At 38.9% G+C, this 15,478-nt stretch overlaps 1 non-coding gene across 1 annotated transcript; it reads left to right on the top strand.

Moving 5' to 3' along the window:
• Positions 1-2,182: 2,182 nt before the first annotated feature.
• Positions 2,183-13,926, top strand: LOC100401394 (putative protein SEM1). The gene is made up of 4 exons (XR_013523670.1): positions 2,183-2,194; positions 11,691-11,905; positions 12,944-12,973; positions 13,794-13,926. It is a non-coding gene; the product is annotated as a putative protein SEM1 (transcript).
• Positions 13,927-15,478: the final 1,552 nt, after the last annotated feature.

A 15,478-nucleotide genomic window follows, 5' to 3' on the forward strand; every position in this document is an offset into this window, starting at 1 on the left:
ATTGTAGCTTTTATTACTCTTCATTACAGATGTTGTAATGTTCATCTATAAAAGTTCTATTGGATCCTTTTCATAATTTCTATTTCTCTCTTCATCACACTTGGGATTTTCTCTAAATTTTTGAGTACATAGAGAATACAGTAAGTGTTTGAAGTCCTCGTCTGTTAGTTCCCTCATCTTTGTCATTTCCCAGTCTTTTTACCAACTGATTTTCTTCTAGTTAGGGTTCATAACTTGCTTTTTTGCACAACTGGTAAACTTCTATTTTTTTTTTTTGGCACAACTAGTAAACTTGTATTACATCATAACTTTTGTCATTGATCACTGGATATTCCACTATTCCTTTAATTAGCATTGGATTTTGATCTGCCAAGCAATTAAGTTACTTGGAATAGGTTGGGTCTTTTCAAAGCTTGCTTTTAAACTTTGTTAGGGTGAACTCAGAGAGACTTTGAGCCACAGCTCATTTAGCCCCTTGCTGAGGCAATACCAACAGGGGATTCTACTCGATTCTACCTGTGTTATGAGTTCTTTCCACCCTGTTGGGAACACAAACTTAAATATTAGCACCCACCCTCTCTAATACTCTATTCTACAAATTCCCGGTGTCTTGGCCTCTCTAAACACCAATTCTGTTTCCTTCATTCAGTCAGAACAACAACACTGGATTGCTCCTCCCTGAGTTCAGCTTGGAAACTCTTTGGTCATTGAACTGGTGCAATCATGGGACTCACCTTGTTTGCTTCTCTTCTCTCAGGGATGAGAGTCCTGTGCTTCCTGCTGTCCAATGTCTAAAAATTGCCATTTCACATTTTTTTGTCCAGTTTTCTAGTTGCTCAGGGTGGGAGGGTAAATCCAGTCCACATTATTCCATCTTAGCCAGAAGTTGAAGTCTTTGGCTATTATTATATCTGAAAGCCAGTCTTAGGTATAAAGCAGTCCTCAACTGTAAGTCAGAGTAAAAGGAGTAGCAAATGTGATACATTACAGACTGTGCAGGTTAATGTATATGGTTATAGGATGTTATTAAATACATGTATCAATTTAAGCATGCACCATTTTATTTTTCACTTCTGAAAACATTTGGCTTTTGAATTCTTGACACCAGGCCAATGTTTATGAAAAGCCACAAATTAGGGAGCTTTTGTATAATTTGAAATCCTGTTAAAGATATGATTAAGGCCTTTGTGAATGACTTGGCAAATTAAAATTTTCCCTAAAAGAAAAAAAAATTGATTTTCTTTTTTTGTTTTTTCCTGAGGCATGCAATCCTCTGAATATTGAAAATTCGATTACTCTTACATAAATATATTACAACTGTAATTTAACTAACCTATGAAGCTGAAGTATTAAGATCCTTCCCGTGCAAGGTTTACTTTTTATTATACAGCATTACACTAATATTAAACATTATTACATTGTTCAACATTAGATGAATTTGTCAAAAGTGTTTGTGTGTGAGTGTGTGTTTGTGTGTGTGTGCCTGTGTGCATGTGTGTGTAGGATGCATAAAAAGGATATGCATACAACAGGAAGAATTAAGCTCAATTTTTTGCTTAAATAAATATTTTATACTTGTTAATATAATACTTAATCTTCAGGCTGAGGATTATAAATCCATGAAGGGAAATTGAGGAATTCAGACTTAAATAATTGCCCTTGAGGTGGAATTTAATCACTGCATTTTGAGATATATAAAATATACTACAAAGTGTGAGATAGCTCTACAAAATTTTTATTACATAAAGTCATTCAAATGAGAAATACCTCCTAGATTCGCAAACTGTAGTATATATGTCTAATAAAAATTACTCTTAAATCTTACATTTCCCCTTTGAGACATTTATTGTTCCTGGAGAAAGCAGCATTTTTTTTCTTATTCCTAAATCTGTCTTCTATTAAACTAGAGGGCTCTATAAATCAGTAATAACCTTTCAGATAACAACCTCTTCATAATTATGTCCTTCAAATGCAAGGACATAATTGTTTACATATTTTATACAAAAATAAATAGGAGAGAACATATGTTCCATTTGATTTAAGGGAGGTATAAAGATTTAGGTTATTTTTCAGCATTTGTGAGGTTTGGCTTTACAGTCTTTTATATTACATTTGGAAAAAAATTATCTCACACAGAGAAACAAATACGTCAGATGATGCTATGCAGTTCTAAAGGAAAAACATGTATTGCCAGGTAGGAGCTGATACAGATTATATCAATATATGGCTTTCATTAAATATAATGCTCTACATGACTCAGTATACCATGCGTGTACTATGACTATGATTTTAACTATCTAATGGGTTAAAAGGAATGTTTGGTTTTAGTCAAATCGAGCTCTGAGTATCTTTCTGATGCTTTGGCTGTATTTCTCAACAGGAAGTGGGTAAACTTCCAAACAAGAATGATTTCAGATTAAGAAACAACACCAGCATCTCGAAGGCTCTCTGTTTGTATAAAGAAAGGACAGCAAACAGAGAGGCCCGCGGCTGTTTTCCTAGATGCCTGCTCTGGGTGCCAGGCATCTGTGTTCATTTAGATGGTGTATGTGTGAGTAGGTAGGTGAAGGGCGGGGGAGAGAGGAGAGACAGATCTCAGGTTGCAGTTCTGAGTGTGGTCTCTGATACAGAATGAAACCTCTGCCTGGTGCCTCTTAAACAAGACCCTCATCTGCTGGTCTCTCCAGAGAAGTAATTTCACCAATACCAGCTGCAAGGGGAATGTTTTGTGTTTTCTTTATTCAAAGTGAAAGATGTTAAGCAGAAATTTTCAGAAGCACTTTTGTTTGGAAGAGGGGAAAGGAAGATCGTGGAAACTGGAAAACATCCATGAAATTAGCCCTAAATCATGGCCAATGCTGATCATTTCCTGACAAGCTGTCTATCAACCAAGCCACAACAATAGTTTATTCAAAGCCCTCTGGTGCTAACAGTGATAGAGCATTGTTAATTGAATGTTGGTACAATGGTGGATATTTTTAAATTTTAACTTTCATAACTGCAGTAGTGGCTAGAACAGCAGTTTACTATCAGGAGTTCCCAAAACACATTGTTAATGTCTCTCTTACAGATTGTATTAACAGGATTTAGAAGAATATCAGTTTAAAGTAAACGACCTGAGAGCTTATTTGACTCACCTAAGAGCAGTGAAAGAGGAGAGAACAGAAATTAGAAATGCACTCAGTTATGTTAGCCCCAAATTTGGTATTTATTTATGAAAAAGTCTATCTAAATATAATGTCTGTAAGTAGGAGATGGAAATGAGCTAATTTGGCTGCTTGATTTTATTTACTCATAATTCATAACCAAAAATTCTGGTTGCCTTTAATTGTATTTATCTATAAAATTTCACAATATTCCTATGGCCTGGAATATCATTAGAATATTCTTCCAATGCTATATTCTCCCACCCTGTCTCCTTCCCTCTTGCTCTTTCTCCACCCCCTTCTCTCTCACTATCTCTCTGAGTCTTCGTAGCTCTCACTTACCTGACCTTCTGTGACATATTCTGTTCTTAAACTTGAATTGGTCAATGTTGTGATTCTAACACCCATGTCCTAATGCAAGAAGAGGGCGTACCAGATTCAGGGGTTAACTTTCTGGATGTCATGTCTGCTTACAGAAAAATGATTTGTATTCCCAACTTAGTGTCAAATTATCCATTTATGAAATTATTGTAGGGTGTGAAACTCTTCCTCCTAAGCCCTTCTCAAGGAAAAAAAAATCTTTTTATTAACTGGACTAAAAAGCTACTTTAAGAAAAGCTCCCAAACTGAACAGTAGTAAGAACATTTCAAATTTCTTAGAATGCTGTGTTTCTAGGTTTTCATGTAATCAGAATGCTTAGGAGAAGAGAGGGAACATTTATTAAGTATTTCACATATTTTGAGAATTATTTAAAATGAGAAACAGACTCACCTGGGTAACATTTTGCCTTGAAAATTCACTGGCCTGAGTTTGTACACCACAATGCAAAAGATGCATAAGGAACTATTTATGCATCTGAATTCTTTCTATTCTAGTATTTGACAACTGCTACGAGAGATTTCTTCCTGGGTGTAAAGGAGTTTCTTCCTAAGGGCTCCAATAAAATCTGTTGGCATGTTTTGCAATTTGAGTCTTCCTGTTACTTTGTCTTATTTCATGAGCCAGCAAGCACATATCTGTCCAGAACCACAGGATTCTCACAAAAAGTACAGAACAAAGATCCAGTACTCAAGGAGCTTAGCATGAGGTTAGGGGGAAGAAAAACTAATAAATGTAGGAAATAAATGGAGATCCTACATGTTTTGAAGAACAACAGGAATGGTTTTGTGAGATTAGGTGAGTAGAAAACAATGACATAGATTGGGAAAATAGGTTGGCTTATAAGGCTAACATTCAGGAGAGCCCTAGTAGTAGAGAAGAAGGCAAGGAAGATGTGTAAAATAATGTTGCACACGTGAGAAAGAATCAATTAATTTACTACCTTGAACTTAATGCCACTGTAGATTCTTGAGCATGGGGTGACATGAGGAAACAGGTGTTTAGGAAAATTATTCTGACAATGATATTGGAGGTTTGATAGGAAACGGTCTGGAATGTGGAGCTATATCAGGCAGCTGTTGGAGTGATCCACAGTGATCAGACTTGGGCTGAGGTTATGGCAGAGTTAATGAAAAGAGCCCAATCTTGAGGATGCTTTGAAGAAACAAACAATGGTCTGTCCATATCACAGACTAATTATAGGAGAAGGACACTGATAAATTGTCCAAGGTGACATCATGATCTCAAGCTTGCAAAACTGGAAGAATGCTGGTATTACCCAGAGAAATGAGAAAGTTGATAACTCTGATAGGAAATGCATTTTCTAAAAATTGTAAAATTTTTTGAGAGTATTGTAGCTTCAGTTAATATTTATATATATATTTTAAAAACATTCTAGGCTGGGTGTGGTGATTTACACCTATAATCATAGCACATTGAGAGGCCGAGGTAGGCAGATCACTTGAAGTAAGGAGATCAAGAACAGCAGGGTTTTACCAGTTCAAGAACATGGTAAAACTCTGTCTCTACTGAAAATAGGCTGAGGCACGACAATCACTTGAACCCAGGAGGCAGAGGTTGCAGTGAGCGAAGATTATGCCACTGCACTCCACACTCCAGCCTGGGTGACAGAGTGAGACTCCATCTCAAAACAAAACAAAACATTCTAATGCTCTAGCATTCCTACTTCTTAATATACACCATAAATCATTGAAAGTAGAGATTTGAACAGATATTTATATATCCATGTTCACAGAGCACCATTATTCACAATAGCCGAAAGATGGAAACAACCAAAATTGACAGATGAAGGAATAAACAAAATGGGGTATACACGCACACACACATGAATATTATTCACACTTAAAAAGGAATGGGCCAGGTATAGTAGCTCACACCTGTAATCCCAGTACTTTGTAGGCCAAGCCTGGTGGATCACTTGAGCCCAGGAATTCGAGACCAGCCTGGCCAACATGGTGAAACCTAGTCTCTACACACACACACACACACACACACACACACGCAAAATTAGTTGGATATGGTGGCACATACCTGTAGTCCCAGCCACTCAGGAGGCTGAGGAGACAGGAGGATCACTTGGGCCTGGGAGGTCAAGGCTCCAGTGAGCTGTGATCACACCACTCCACTCCAGCCTTGGCAATAGAGTGAGACCCTGTCTCAAAAGAAGAAAGGAATGAAGAAGCCCTGATGCATGCTAAAACATGGATGAAGCTTGAGGGCATTCTACTAAGTAAAATAAGCCAAATACAAAAGGACAAATATTGTATGATTCCACTAATATGCGGTACCTATAATAGTCAAATGCCAAGAGACAGGAAGTAGACAGTTTATCCGGGGTTGGAGGGAGAGAAGAATGCAGAGTTACTGTTCAATGGGTAAAGAGTTCGGTTTGGAAAGATGAAAACATTCTGGAGACAGTGGTGGTGACAGTTGCAGAGCAAAGTGAAAGTACTTAATGTCACTGAAATATATACTCAGAAATGGCTAAAATGGTTAAGTTTATGTTATGTATATTGCCAAATAGAAAAATGAGTGTCATAAAGAAAGACTGTGTAAACCCTGAGGGCAAACCAAATGAGTGCATCCAAGAAACAAATAGAATCTGTACACTTGAATTTAAACTTGGAACCTGCCACTTACAAGCTGTGTGTCTCTTTTTCTTGTCTGTAAAAGGGTGCAATAAAGAGAACTAAACGAAATAACAGGTAACACTCTCTTGTACTTGGTAGGTGCTCCATAAATACTAGTTTCCTTTACAATTTAAAAAAAATTACTCTTCAATTTGAACTTCTTCCCTGGACAGAATTAGACTTCAGATATATTACTGTGCATCTTTCATGCCAAACAGAGAATAACTTCAAAGAAGAGGTGCAGCAGCTGTCAGAGAACAAAGACATGCCTCATTCATGCAGGAAGGGTACCTCTTTCCTTATGCAAAGACTGAAAAACAGGAAAACACAGCAGTAAACATGAGGCTGCCTTTGACTGACAACTTCCCCTCCTGCCTGTGCCTCTTGCCCAAATCTCAGAAACATCTGTCACATACACTTCACTGTGTTTGGTTTTTATCTTAAAGAATCTTTATGACTAAGTAAACTAATAAGATGTGAGGAAACTTCCAAGTACTCAGAAAGCTGACAGCTTGCTCAGAAATGCCCAGATGATTTCAGTCCCTCTCAGTTCATTGGTAGAGAAGGAGGTTCAAGGGAGAAGTAAGACAATGTTATGTTAAAAAGCTACCACTGCCTCTGGTTAAAAATCAAAACTGGAAATTATCATAACTATTAGCGTGTGGTTAGAAAGGATTTTTTAAATATCATAAAAGTTACAAATACACTTAGATATTTTCATAACTTCTAAACATTATCATGTTCCTGGTTAATATAAGAAGGAATTTTATTTTAATCAAAAAGGATGTCAAAGCCAGAATCCACTGATGAGAAAAATACTTCCAAAAATCTAAATAAGTGACAAATCTCTCTGCTTTAAAAGAAATAAAAAAGAGATATCTCTGTAAAGCAGATGCAGCAATGCAAAGCAGGGTACGTGAATTTAGACGTTCATTACAGTTGTATACCAAACATCTTAAAAACTGCAGTAATCTCAGAGTTCCCATGTGCTGGAGCTGAGACCAGCATCCGGGGCTCCTAATTCCGACTTCAGTTTAATGTCCCATTGTATCCACTGCCACTCCAGGGGGTCACAGATCAGTCTTAAAACCTTTACAAACCACCCCCATATCCGATATTGGCGTAACAGATCCAAAACAAAGTAATCTGGACAATTTTGATTGTGATCCTCAGATGCCACCTCATCCAAAATAAACTTTACTGGCTCCGATTTCCAACTGACTGACAATCCACATCACACCTTCCAATGTGACCACATTTGGACTGGGCTTGTGGCTTGCATGTTAGTCACCCCCACTGTTGACCCCATGAATAATCACCTCTCCAACTGAAGTTCGGACAATAGGCATCCTACCTCCTGCTTTACATCCCAGGCATTGTAAAGAGACACCCCTGTGGTCTTAATTTCTGGAAAACAATCATTTACACTGTACAAAACTCAAAACTCTAGGGAGGCAGTTAAGTAATTTAATATTTTTGTTTTATGTGAAAATATTATTTCTAGTTCATAATGGGAAGTTCAAAAACATTGTTTCTTATCATTAAAAGCTCGCAGAAGTGTGTAATCTGGGCTCTTTATAGTTATGTTCCCTATAAAATGCCCTGAGGAACAGAATACGGATCTTTCTACAAAGAAATGCCTTCAATATCTTTTGTTGTTTAAGGAAAAGGTCTTTAATTTAGAGCTGAATTAGTCATACAGATGAACACTTTAAAGTCCTTGGAATCTGCAGTTAGTTTAACAAGCTTTTAAGACAATGAGGAGTGTTTGTCATCTGTTACATTGTGATGACTGTGAATTGAATGTAGAGAGTATACAGGCTCATTCATTCCAGAAAGCTTTTTTCATGCGATTATGTTCCAGATTCTCCAAGGCAGTTGGACACACATGGATATGGCCCTCAAGGATCTTACAGCCAAGTCAGGGTTCTGTGCAGGATCAAACAGCATCCCCTCACAAAGCCCTAAACAATTCATGTCCACCCAGAACCTCAGAATGTGACTTTACTCAGAAACAGTCTCTTTGCAGATGTAATTAAGGCATACATTAAGGAAAGGTCATACTGGATTAGGATAAGATGTAAGTCCAGTCATTGTCATCCATACGAAAAGAGGAGAGGGCACAAAGACATAGATATACACAGGCCATGTGCCTGTGAAGATGGAGGCAGAGACTGAAGTGATATAATTACAAACCAAGGAAGGCCACGCATTGCTGGCCACAGCTGGAGCTACAAGCAGCCCCCTCCCAGGAGTCTTTGAGGGATGGTGGCCTGCCAACACTTTGACTTGGTACTTCTAGCCTCCAGAACTGTGAGAGAACAGATTTCTGTTGTTTTAAGCCACTCGGTTTGAGATAATTTGTTACAGCAATCCTAGCAAACTAATATAGGCTCCATCTTCAAACAGTCTGATTTAATTGGCCGGGGGTAAACCTGGGCATCAGTATTTTCATGAAAGCTCCTTAGGTGATTCTAATGTTTTAGGACTATCAACTCTAGATCGGTGGCTTTCAGACTGTTAGCATCAGCATCAACTGGGAACTTATCACAAATGAAAATTCCCTGGCCCCACACAGGCTTCCCAATTTGAAAATTCTATGAGTAGGGCACAGCAATTTGTAGCTTAACAAGCACTCCAGGTCATTCTGATGTTTGAGAACCATTGTTCTGGTTGATAGGGGATCCAGGAAGTGATGGAAAATAATCAGTGAACAGGAATGGAGCAAAGCAATAGGCAGGCATATTTTAGAAAGTAAGAGTAGTGTGTTCATGTGTTCTCCTGGTGGCCCTGTGACAGTACATCTGGAAACCTCAATATCATGCTTGGTGTTGCTTAGAGGTATGTTACCAATCAATCATCTTTCAAGTGCAATTTTTGAAGACACACTGTTTTCAAATGTGCAGGCGGCCCTGACAATTTTGTTGCTATTCCGGTCTATAGTAACCCAAACTCTACATTAAGATTGTATCTGTACCCATATCCCAGGAGACAGAGAAGGAGAGCAATCTGAACACCTGAGATGAAAACTTCATTGAGGCCAACTTCTTTTCACTTTAATTATTAGAAAACTGGCTCCATTTGCCACTTCTTTTACCCACAGCCTGAAGAACAAATCAGGCCAATACATTTCATTCTGGCATGGAATTATGCTCTTTGCCAGAATCAAGCTATGTGAGGCTACAGTAACCACTAAGGATGGGGTAATTGGAAACTGTGCCCCTTGATGAAAAGCCTTGGTAAAATCCACATGGCTAGCAGTTGATAGAAGAGAAAATATTAGATGTTATTTTTTTTCAGAGATGAATGGTTTAAGAATCCAGTTTAAATATTTTTATTTGTTTGCTTGATTTTCATGCATCTGACCTCAAGCAGAAAGCCTTCCCTGGCAGCACTGACAAGATTCTTTCTCAAGTTGCTTGCATTGTAGTCACATATTCAGCTCAACTTTCTCTTATGCTGTTATGGTCCCAGTATTACATTGTCAACTTAAGGTACCATTTCCATAAGCATTAAGGTAAAAAGACTAATTTTTTTTCTAACTCCTTCTCTTACTTGATCCAGATTTAGAAACTGCCCTGACAGAAAGAATTAACTTCTCATTTTTAACAAGTACAAGAGAAATTATTAAGTAGACCAAGTTTGTCTTTGAAGTCCCTTTCCCTTTCTTTTTGGGGTATTCATCCCACATGCCTGGTGCCTACAAGAAGACCCATAATTGCTCAGGGACTCCCATCTAATTGGAGTGGTCCCTCAGTTTTCAGATTTTCTTCTTCTGTCATGCCTCATAGTACATTGATCTTGTGGATTAAGAAGACCATGCTCTCTTTTGGTTAACATCAGAGATGATGGGTTGATGTTTGCTATTTGTTAATTAGCTGAGGTTACTCTTACTAGATACAATAATATTTTAACCCACATGAAGTACAGAGATGTCTTCTTACAACGGGAAATTGAATGATAAGAACAGCAAGCTCTTGCAGTCATAGCTTGGGGACATCTGCCTGGAGTCCTTACAGAGTTGCCCCAACTTGTGGTAGCTCATTGATGTCAAAATCAGCTAGTGTGATTGTTAAATGAAATGTAGACTCTTGCATTCCACCCCAGACCTTCTGAATCAGAGTTCAGTGGTGGGAACTCAGAACTCTGAATTTTAACAACTCACCTGATTATTTTTTGGTACACTGGAGATTGAGACTCTCTGGTATCATGGAAGGATCCCCAGATTCAGAGTTAGGAGGCCTGATTTTTAGTCTCGTCCTCACCATGTGCCATGTATCCTGGGCAATTTGTGCCTCTTGTTTTGGAATTTAATTCTTTTATAGTCAAATGCAGCTAAGAATACTTGCCTTGTATTGTCCACCTTAGAGAATAGTCGTGAGACTAACATGAGTTAAAGCCTCAAAAGTGCCCTCTGTACTACAGGGCTGGCACTAGAGTGAGGTGAGTAGGCCACTTGACTTGGGGCATAAAATTAAAGGGGGTCCCAAAAAACTCATAATCAAGATAAATAATGTTTTAATGCAATATTTTAAAATCAAAATTAATGCATAAAAGACTATAATGAACAAAACATCATCAACACTTGTGATATTTTGGGTTAGTGTTACTGATTTTTTTCTTTCTGCCTCAAACTCAGTATAGCATGGCATTGTTACTAATACGTATTTTAAAATTTGATGTGTTTACTGTAGATGTTTTCACATTAATTTTTATTTTTAAAAAGTGCTTCCATCAAAATATTATTTTCTTCATTAATTGATTACTGTGTGGTACTCCCTTAAAATTTACACCTGTGGTTAGTAACTTAACTGGTCTCTCCCTAGTCCCAACCCTATAATCTAGAATAGGTTGTGCAGATGAAGGTTGTTGTTTTTACCAGGGATGGACCTGGTTTCCTCAAATAGTTGCATGCACACATCAAAATCCCTGCTGGCATCCTAGCTAAATTCTGCCTGTTGAATGGTGGGAATGTGGTCCTAGGAACATAAGGCAGGTATAGGCATGCGCACAGTGCTTTTCAGGAGCCTCCCTTCCCAGGGGCACAGGAGAAGAACTCTTATTGGGATATTTGGTATGAGAACCTGTTTAACTGGTGTAACTGGAAAATTTGCCTTTGTTTAAGGGAGAACTCCTCCTGCAACTACACACCCATCCCAGAAAAGTTTAAATTTGCAAGTTGCCTCATATGTAGTTTGTATTTCAAAGCTATTATTGTATACCAAGGCTAGCAAGTCCCCTTGTGCTGAAGGCAAGAATTGGTGCCCCCCAGGCTGGGTAACTGGTAACCAGGGAGTGGAATGATTAACAAGAGGCCTGAGGGTTTGGGAGGGGGGTGATCTACTGAGCAGAAAGAAGCCCCTGCTCTTTCGTTGCTTTTGATTTCCCCACCTCACTCAAGGAGGCAGCTTAAAATCCAGTAATTAGAAGACACAGGGCCAGGTAGAACAAGCCCCCTCCTCCCCTCCTGCCAGCCTGGAAGGTCTAGGATAATGCCTTCAACTTCTCTTATAGAACCCCAACATTTGTGCAGTGTTTGCTGTACAAGGAGGAAAAGTGGAAAGAAAGCATGGCATAAAAAGGGGGAAGACACCCTGCATGAGAAGCCCAGCTCAGCAGGCCAGAGGACCGTGGATCTGTGACAGTAAGCATCCAGCCTTTGCAAAGCAGCAGGCAAACTTAGAGATGCCCAACTTCAGAATGACAGCAGAGTAAGCCTGGGTCTGCAGGTAAGCAGAGGACAGCCACAGGAGGAAAAAAAAAAGGTAGAAAACAGGGCCGGGCGTGGTGGCTCAACGTTAACTCTCTAAGACTTTGACACTAGATACTAAAACTACAGACAAACAACATTGTGACATTCTCAACTGTGATCTTTACGTGTGATATTTTCCTTTCTTCCAATGCTTCCCTGGTCCATACATAATGATTTTTAGAATAAAGTGTTATATGATTTATCACATATCTGAAAGACCTTGGTGGCTGTGGTAAGCTAAACAATGTCCCCTCACCCTCCACAAAAAAATCCACATTGTAATCCCTGTACATTGTTAATATGTTGGCTTACAGAGTAAAAGAGATTTTGCATATGTGATTAAGAATGTAGAGATGCGAAGAGTAGCTTAGTTTATCTAGGTGGGCCCAAAGCAATCACAAGGGTCTTTATAAATGGAAGCAGGAGGCTCAGAGTGAGTAGGAGGAGTGGGGAAGATCAAAGAAAGAGGCTGGAGGGATTGAGGAAAGCTGAAAAGGTCAGGGAACCCCCTGAAGCCTTGAGAAGGAATGCAGTCTTGCAAACACCCATGTTTTAGGCTTCTGACCTCCAGAACTGTAAAATAATCAATTTTTCTTGTTTTAAGCCACTAAGTTTATGGTGATTTGTTATAGTAGCAATCAATACAGTTGGTAATGGGTTATCAATGGTCATTGTGACTTTTAAAAAATTGTGCCTAGACTTAACAAGCAATGACCTTGTCTTGCAAGTAATTTGGTGGCCAACGTTCAAAGCTGGCAGAACATTTACTTAGCTGTGTGTCTGGAGGACCTCGAAGTATGTTTGAACTGAACATGGTATAGTGCACAGGCCTGACACTTTGGCAGCACCCGGGTCAGTGCTATATACTATGAGGCATTTAATAAATGCTTTTCGTCAGTCTTAATAGGAATAACAACTGACTGTGGGTTATGGTGCTCCCATTTCCACCAGGATCTAAATCCAATTTAGAAAGTTGGATTCCAGAAACTTGAATCATGAAATCTAATATTTGCAGCTCCACCTCAAGAAAAAAGAAGTGGGCAAGGCAATGGAACAAAGATATAAATGAGTAACTTTTCTATATGGTGACAGGATTTTTAAGGCACCCAGTGATGCCAATGAAATTGAGTCATTTGGAAGAGTTAGGATTTGGGAGGCACTTTTTGGTAAGTGAGTGGAATAACTCCTTGTCAGTTCCATGCTGGCTTCTGCATCTACTTGTGGCTGTGCCCTTTCTGTTCGTAATGGTTATGTCACTGATGTATTTATACTTTCCAGTGGACTCTGAATCAACAAGGTTTATATACACAGAGATAATTCAAATTCATAAAGCCATGCCTATGATTCTCTTCAGATATTTACTGACTTAGAATGAGGCACATGTAGCCACACTTAGCATTTTACCTTACAGTTTCTGGCTCTCTTCTCTGGTTCATATGAAGAGCTGCTCATTCGTCTTCACAGTTAGAGAGATGCTACAGTTTAATATGCCTTTGAGAAAGAACTTCACTCTATAGAGAGTTAAAGTAATTGTGGTGAAGATGAAGTTGAAAACAGGCGTATGATTTTCAGATTCCTTTCTGAGCAGGGACCACAGGCAGGAAGAAGAATGTACTCAGTGGCTAATATGAGTACACTCTGTAGGGCATAACCTCTGGACCAATTCTGCCAGTGATTCCATGCCACATTGCCACTTACTCTCTTTTCTTGGCCAACTTACTTAACATTTGTACCTCAGTTTTCTCATCTCTAAAATGGGGATGAGTGGATCTACCCCACTGGGTTGTTGTGAAGATTGAATAAGTTAATATGCATGAAGTATAATCAAATGATGCCTGGCCCACAGCATTTATTCTTCTTCACAGGTCCCTAACTCTTCCCACTGCTCCACTGAGCCCCCCACCGTCCTTTATGCCAGCACTGTGAAGATTGTTCTTGCCTCCCCTGCTGTCATTCGGTAACCTCTACAATCTGGCCCCAGTAGAAAGAACTTGCTAGCAACATATCAATAGCAGAAATGAAAGTCTGGTCATATGGTACCCACATCTATTGAAGTAGTCATGCTGATACCAGATATCCCTAGTTCTCTGTCTTTGAGGCACATGGTAGAACTATACTTTCTAGCTTTCTGTGTGGCTGGGTGGGTCATATAACAAGTTCAGACAAATGAGTTATGATTAGAAGCATTTAATTGTTAATACATATTCTAGTACTCTTTCCTTCTGCCACCATAACTTATAATGTTTCAGACAGTGACTTCTCCATCAGGCTGGTTCCAGAGTGAAAATAGAGTCTGAGTCTGTAGCTGATACAATATGGACATGTAGGGTGAATGAGAAAATGCTATTGTTGGGTTAAGCATCTGAGGTTTGATGGTTTGTTGCTACTGCAGCACAACCTTACCTATCCTAACTAATATCATTATCATTGACTAACCTGACAACAGAAGAGTCTCTCTACTTCTACTGTGATGAGGAACAGAGTTTTACCTATTAAATCTTAATATTAGATAGCAGCAACCTCTGGAAGTAGTTATATTGCTACCACTTCTTATCCATATGGCATAAAGCCAACTATTAAACCTCTCCAGGTTTCAGTTTTCCCTTTTAAAAGTAGGAGTGGCCGGGCGCAGTGGCTCAAGCCTGTAATTCCAGCACTTTGGGAGGCCGAGGAGGGTGGATCATGAGGTCAAGAGATTGAGACCATCCTGGTCAACATGGTGAAACCCCGCCTCTACTAAAAATACAAAAAATTAGCTGGGCACAGTGGCACGTGCCTGTAATCCCAGCTACTCAGGAGGCTGAGGCAGGAGAATTGCCTGAACCCAGGAGGCGGAGGTTGCAGTGAGCCGACATCGCGCCATTGCACTCCAGCCTGGGTAACAAGAGCGAAACTCTGTATCAAAAAAAATAAATAAATAAAAATAAATAAAAATAAAAGTAGGAGTAAGTAAGACCTTTCTCATGGAGTTATTGATCAAATGAAATACTTAAATAATGAATATTTAAATTTTGAATTTTAATGACAATTCCAATGAAATAATACCTATGAAGTATTTATTTAGTCCATAATATCTTCAGTAAACGATAGTTAGTCTTACTAACACAAAGGAAATTGACAAAGCCATGCCATGCTCAGTGCAGCTTCTAGGACCATGTTATCTCTAAATATCCCAACTTTCCGCTGTAAGTTTGAGCTAAAGATTAGTAGATAATTTGGCAGAACAGGCTAATCCATTCCAATGGCCTATTCTTCTTGTTAAGTTTAGCTATCAGTCATATTTTGATGAAAACGAAGTCAGCCTAGTTGTTTGTAAGCAAGCCTCTACAAAGACAGAAACTGTCTTATATTTCTTTGAATATTCTCTATGGCCTCTAACATAGCACCTTGGCTATATTTCTGGATTTTTATTTAATTGTTTTGAATGCTTCTTATGTTTAACTTCTGCCATCTCCATTAGGATAGCAACGTAATCCTTCCTTCAGTGCTGATGGCATAAGCCCCCATGACCGGGCAACATTTGCCCCATGTTTAAAGAACGCAGTTGTGT

This window comes from Callithrix jacchus, chromosome 11, assembly GCF_049354715.1.
Source record: "Callithrix jacchus isolate 240 chromosome 11, calJac240_pri, whole genome shotgun sequence".
Taxonomy (NCBI): domain Eukaryota; kingdom Metazoa; phylum Chordata; class Mammalia; order Primates; family Cebidae; genus Callithrix; species Callithrix jacchus.